This window comes from Oncorhynchus gorbuscha, unplaced genomic scaffold, assembly GCF_021184085.1.
Source record: "Oncorhynchus gorbuscha isolate QuinsamMale2020 ecotype Even-year unplaced genomic scaffold, OgorEven_v1.0 Un_scaffold_12411, whole genome shotgun sequence".
NCBI classification, from domain to species: Eukaryota; Metazoa; Chordata; class Actinopteri; order Salmoniformes; family Salmonidae; genus Oncorhynchus; species Oncorhynchus gorbuscha.
In genome coordinates, this window is record NW_025754773.1 from 1541 (window position 1) to 8636 (window position 7096).

General features: G+C 49.1%; 1 pseudogene; it reads left to right on the plus strand.

Annotated features, from left to right (window-relative positions):
- Positions 1 to 238: 238 nt before the first annotated feature.
- On the plus strand, positions 239 to 6939 carry LOC124030530 (annotated as a pseudogene).
- The last annotated feature ends 157 nt before the right edge of the window (positions 6940 to 7096 follow it).

A 7096-nucleotide genomic window follows, 5' to 3' on the forward strand; every position in this document is an offset into this window, starting at 1 on the left:
CCTCTACATGCTTTGAAAGTAGGAAAACCTGCAAAATCGGCAGTGTGTCAAATACTTGTTCTCCCCACTGTACATCTCTATACATCTCTGTAGTACTCTATTAGACACTTCTGTAGTACTCTATTAGACACTTCTGTAGTACTCTAATATACATCTCTGTAGTACTCTAATATACATCTCTATACACCTCCGTAGGACTGCTCATCCTCTTATTTCAGTTTGTCATTTGTGGTGCTAGCTGTCATTCTATGGGGTATCCACTAAAGTCACTCTCCCTCAGTCCAGTGAGAGTTCTGGTGAGGAGTGGAGGAGAGAAAAGAGGGATCTGGAGAGGAAGATGATGGAGCTACAGACCTCTCTACAGGAGGAGAGGGTGAGTGGAGGAGAGTAGGAGAAAAATAGGAAGGAGTGATCATTTGGGACGTGATGGAAAGAGTAGAGCGATGGTGTTTGTTTGGCACTTAGGAGGCTCTCACGGTGAGCTGTTTCAACAGTACACACACCAGCTGAGCCCACCGTGTGTGCGTTTTCTGAGAGGAGCTGATGTTTTTAGTGGCAGTCTAATCCGAATGCCCTAAAAGCCCTGTAAATGGACCACCGATGATTTTAAACCAGTTTAAACCTGTTGGGTTAGAGGTGGACACACACAGTATTCTATCTGATAATGAGTAATTATGTGTTGGCTTAAGGGAGTTGGGCTGGTATTTAACTCTAACACCCTATAATCACTTAATCATGTATGTGAATTCTACAGTGAGGATTAAAGCCTGTCTGACACCATTCTGAAGAACACACAGACACACATCATGTTTAAATAGAGAATCATGCCTGTTCTCCAAAATATTTCTAATGGTGTAATTAAATACTACCACTCTGTCACCTCTCCACTGTCTGTCGTTGTCTGATGTTGTGGTGGTCATGTAGCCTACAGTACAGGACTGTGTGTGTGCATAGGGCTCTGTGGGCAGCTCTGACCCTGTGTTAAAGGCAGAGCTGGATTCATGTCTGGATGAGAACATGCAGCTCCAGGAGACTGTGGACAGGAAAAAGACTGAACTACACCAGACACACTCTGAGTGAGTAACAGTGAGCAGGACAAATGACCTGGGTAGAAGGAAACCTTGAGACCAACCAGGCAGGTTGAAAGTGACTCCAGGCTGCTGGATCAGAACTGGTTATAATGATGGCTTATTGAAAGGTTCTTTGTTAGTGTTGAGATAAAGAGCATCAGATCTCTCTTGTAAAATAGATTTTATCTCAATGAGAATGACCTGTAGAAATAAAAGTTAAATGAATAAATCACGGTCTCTTGTCAGGTTGAGTCAGTTGCGTATGGAGAGAGAGAGTGCTGAGTCCAGAGTCAGAGAGATGGAGGACCGACTGGGCGAGCTACAGGAGGAGCTGAGGACCGAGAACGGCAACAAGACGGTAACACAACATTTGGGTGGACTTGAGACACAATATCTTTGTTGTGCACTCTTTGTAACTGTCCTGTAGAATGTGTTATGTGTGTATTGTGTGTCTACAGGACCTGGTGACTTGTCAAGCGTCTCTGTTGGAGGTGTCCATGTTGAAGCAGAAGCTGGAGGATTCTCTGAGACAGAGAGAGAGGGAGCTGACGGCCCTGAAGGGAGCTCTGAAGGACGAGGTGGCCACGCACGACAAAGACATGGAGACACTTCGAGAACAGTACAGCACTGACATGGAGAGACTGAGGAGTACCGTGGAGCAGGTCTCACAGGTACACACACACACGTTTCAGCGTTTATTCACCATGGCCACAGGATACAACCGGTGGAAAACGGTAGTCAGATTCTTACTTGAGAGCTCTTTCCCACCCACACGCGTGCACTGAGGGAGCAGCAGAGCGTGAAGTGATTGAGACCCACTGGACTTGCTTCACACCGGGGCATTATAGCAGGAACAACAAGTGATTACACTGTTACGTTTGACTGCACAATGACACGTCTTAATGACACGTCTTACTCCCTCTCTCTCCCCACTCTCTCTCTCATATCCATCCTCCATCTCTCTTCTCTCCCCCTACCCCTCTCTCCCCACACTCTCTTATCCACCCTCCCTCTCTCTCCCCACACTCTCTCATAACCACCCTCCCTCTCTTCTCTCCAACCCTACCTCTCTCCCTACACTCTCATATCCACCCTCCCTCTCTCCCTACACTCTCTCATATCCACCCTCCCTCTCTTCTCTCCCCCTACCTCTCTCCACACTCCCTCATATCCACTCTCTCTATTCTCTCCCCCTACCTCTCTCTCTCTCTCCACACAATCTCATATCCACCCTCCCTCTCTCTCCCTACACTCTCTCATATCCTCTCTCCCCCTCTCTTCTCTCTCTCCCCAGTCTCAGGCGGCTATCGAGTCAGAGCGGTTGCGTGTGAATGCGTCGGTGCGTACTCTACAGCAGCAGCTGGAAGACTGCAGGGACGAGAGTGGCCACTGGATGACGCAGTTCCACAATACTAGAGATGAACTACGGACCACCAAACAGGAGTGAGTACACGCACCTACAGAGAATACAACCTTACTGTGACATGCTTACTTTTAACCAACAATGCAGTTTTAAGAAAAATAAGTTATTTAATTTACTTAAGTAAAAAAATGACTGGTACTGTACACACACACACACTTCACTTACCAAGTCTTACACATCTCTTCCTGTTTTTCAACCATCCATGTATACATCTATGTAACCATCCACATGTCCCATTTCTGTTCTCCCATTCTGTACCGTCTCCTCCTCTCGTGTCTTATTGACTAGAGACACGCCCATCACCCCTGAGCCACCCTGAGGAGCCTATATAGGTTATAGCCGTGCCAGTAGCCAGCCGTGCCAGTAGCCAGCCGTGCCAGTAGCCAGCCGTGCCAGTAGCCAGCCGTGCCAGTAGCCAGCCGTGCCAGTAGCCAGCCGTGCTAACCCTTAGCCTATAATTTCTGCGACCCCATGGAAATGTAATTAAGATATTGAAAAAATCCCAGCAAAATGTCTGTTTAAACTAGAGAGATGTTTTTTTGCATGGGCTGCATGCATGTTAGTAGCTGTGGTACAGTTCCATATTTTAGAATCCTCTCTAGAGGATTTTAATAGCTGCGGTTAATAGCCGGGATTTATGGCCGTGTAGCTGACATTCCAGTTAAACCAGCTTCTGTGTTTCTCTATTTGACTGACTGTGTGATACTGTAGAATGACTTCATTTTAACAACTAAATGTTTGATCAACTTTGAGGGACTGATATCAGCATTGGAGATTGAACTGTAGCTTCTGTGATCAAACTAAATGATGTCTGATCAGTGCTCATCTGTGACTTGATTTCTAGATTTTGAAATGGATATCTTTAATTGGTTAAAATGGTGTGTGTTTGTGTTGCAGGATGCTGCAGGCTCGTCTGGAGAAAGAGGAGCTTGAGGAAGAACTGAATGAAGTACAGGAGAGGGTCAACACCATGAAACAGCAGATACCAGACCCCAGTCATACACACACACTCAACCAGGTACACACACACACACACACACACACACTGATTCTGACACACACACTCTCAACAAGGTACACACTGACACTGTTCTCCACTGTCATGTCAGGAGCTGCAGAGTTTGCGTGCCGATCTGCAGCAGGCCCAATCAGAGGCAGAGAAGAAAAGGGCGGAGCTCGATAAAAAGGTCATGGAGGTAATCTCCCTGAAGAAGGCCAACCAGGAGCAGGAGGCGGAGCTCAAGTATGAGATGGACAGGCTGAGGGGCCAATCAAATCGAGCCAAAGAGGATCTGGCCAAGGCCCAGGAGAGAACCAAACAGGTGTGTGTTGTGTAGTACCAGCTATGTGACTGGGAAAGATGGCCACTTTTCCTCCCTTATATTCATCATCTCCATCCTTCTCTCAACCACTCACCTCTTTTGTTTCTCGCCATAGCTCCCTGACCCGTCGGTCGTGTCTGGCCTGCAGTCAGAGTTGACTGATGCTTGTGGGGAGAGAGACCGACTGGGAGAGAAACTCTCCAGCACTGAGCAGGAGCTGCAGTCAAACACAGAGCGGCTGGCCAGAACCCAGACAGAACTAAACGCTCTCACGAGACTCACAGCAGGAGCAGGAGGCAGCTAACACACGCCTCCGAGAGAAACTCTCACGCCTGGAGGTGAGACATACACACACACGTTACACTACCTCTTTCTCACAACTCTTTGTTAGTGGGTGTGTTGTTTCACAGTATGTATTTGTGTGTGTGTCCCCAGTCTCAGCTGGCTTCCAGTGCATCAGAGAGTTCGGAGGCAGAGCTGTCCCTCAGGCGGAGTTGAGGAGCTGAGGCAGGAGCTAGATGAGGCCAGGAGAGGGAGCCTCTCGGCTGGGCCAGGACCACCGGCAGCTCAGCCTGCGTCTGGAGGACAGGGAGAAGGAGAGGGACCAGCTCACACAGACCAACACACAGCTGGAGGAACAGAGGAGACAGCAGGAGCGGTCCCTGGACAAACTCAATAAGAGTGAGAGTATGTGTCTACATGGTTTCTAGTATCTGTGCCCATTGATGCTGTGTTTGCAATGTGTGATAAATCTGTCTCATCTCTTTCCCACCTCGCTCTCTCCCTACTCTCCCTCTGCCTCTTTCTCTGTGTCCATAGCCAGTTTTGAGTCTCTGTCCCAGTCGTCTGGTGAGAAGGTGCAGGTTCTCAGGAGCCCAGCTGGAACAGAGAGAATCTGCTGGTGAGACCACAGGAAGCCCAGGCAGAAACAATGACACACTGGTAGAACTGGAGAGGAGCCAGACCTCTCCTCAAAAGAAGAGACTAGAAGGTGAGAGAGGAAGGGACAGGGTGAGAGAGGAGGAGGAAAAGAGAGGAGACTGAGGAGGAAAGGGTCTTCAGGAGGTGAGAGAGAGATGGATGGAGGGAGGAAGGGAGGAAGGGACAGGGTGAGAGAGGAGGAGGAGGAGGAGGAGGAGGAGGGAAAGAGGGAGGAGACAGAGGAGGAAAGGGTCTTCAGGAGGTGAGAGAGGAAGGGACGGGGTGAGAGAGGAGGAGGGAAAGAGGGAGGAGAGAGGAGGAAAGGGTCTTCAGGAGGTGAGAGAGATGGATGGATGGATGGAGGGAGGAAGGGACGGACGGGGTGAGAGAGGAGGGAAAGCGAGAGGAGACAGAGGAGGAAAGGGTCTTCAGGAGGTGATGGTATTCGTCAGGGCTAGTCAACTCTCACCCTGCCGGAGCCTGCTGCTTTTTTCTTCTACCTGCTAATGAATTGTACCCACCTGGTGTCCCAGGTCTAAATTGGTCCCTGATTAGAGGGGAACAATGAAAAAACACAGTGGAACTGGCTTTGAAGTCCAGAGATGAGTTTGAGGGGTGAAGATGATTTGTCTTTAATGCTTTAATCCAGTGTGTGTGTGTGTGTGTGTGTGTGTGTGTGTGTGTGTGTGTGTGTGTGTGTGTGTGTGTGTGTGTGTGTGTGTGTGTGTGTGTGTGGCGCCAGGTGTCCCGTCAGAAGAAGGAGCTGCTCTCTGTGGTTGAGGAGCGAGACAATGTTCAGCTGGACAAGGAGCTGCTCACCAACCGCCTGCACCACCTAGAGGCTGAACTGGAGAACAGCAGGAGCAGCCTCACAGACAAGAGCAGGGATCTCCGCAGCACGGAGGACAAGATGAAACGACTGGAGCTGGAGCTGGAGGAGGAGAAGGGATCTGTGGAGCTACTCACTGACAGGGTCACCAGGACCAGAGACCAGGTACACACACACACACTATAAATGTGTGTCTAGCAGCTTTCACCAGTCTGTTGGTTAACAGTTGAAAGAACCAGGACCAAGCTAGGAAAATAATGTATTTGTTATTTCTCTCCTCACCCTCTTTCTCCCCTCACTCTGTCTGGTGTTCCTCTGTCTGGCGCTCCTCTGTCTGGCGCTCCTCTGTCTGGCGCTCCTCTGTCTGGCGCTCTTCTGTCTCTCTGTCTGTGTGCAGATGGAGCAGCTGCGTTCAGAGCTGATGCAGGAGAGATCCTTCAGACAGGACCTGGAGCTGGACAAGAATGCCCTAGAAAGACATGTACGTTAAGTCTGTGTCTCCACTGAAATGATCTTAAGGTCTGAGTGATGATTGATTATGCTTAAATCTCTCTCTCTCTCCAGTTGAAGGAGTTGAAGACCAGAGTATCTGATATGGAGGGTCAGTCTCGCTCCTCTGTAGGAGTGGCTCAGCTGGAGAGTAAAGTTCACGAGTTGGAGGAACGCTCCACAGCGAGGATAGGTACACCGCACACTACACGTCCCACAATGCACCACACCCCAGGAACTACAGACGCCACAATGCACCACATAGTCTGGAATATGATATTTTGTAACCAAAGCTGATTTTGTGTTTGGTATGGTAGTTCACTGTTAGTTAGAGAAGTGTACCTTAAAGCTTATGATATTATGAACTGGTCACACATCTGTATCCAGAATCACCGTGTGTGTGTGTGTGTGTGTGTGTGTGTGTGTGTGTGTGTGTGTGTGTGTGTGTGTGTGTGTGTGTGTGTGTGTGTGTGTGTGTGTGTGTGTGTGTGTGTGTGTGTGTGTGTGTGTGTGTGTGTCTTAGGGAGAAGAACTCCATGTTGTCGTCTCAGCGTCGCCTGGAGAAGAAACTGAAGGAGCTCAACTTTACCCTGGAGGAAGAGAGACACCAACACACAGAACAGAGAGACCAGGTACACACACACACACACACACACACACACACACACACACACACACACACACTCTCTCTCACCCTGACTGATTCCTCTGTGTTGTAGCTGTCTCTGTGTGTGAAGGCTCTGAAGAGACAGGTGGATGAGAGGGGAGACTGAGGTAGAGAGGATGGAGGGATTGAGGAGGAAGTCCCAGAGAGAGATGGAGGAACAGATGGAACTAAAGGAGGCCTTACAGGGCAGAGTCACCGCGCTGGAGACTGGAGCTCAAGTAAGTCTGTGTGGGTTGTGTTTCCAAGTCTGACACTCTACCTGTTTCTACATGTTTAGATTACTATGTATCTCCTTTCTCCTAGATGTGGCTCTTCTTCTGAACCAGCCCAATTCTCTCTGTTCTCTCTCCACTCCCTCCAGACCTCTTTCTGTTC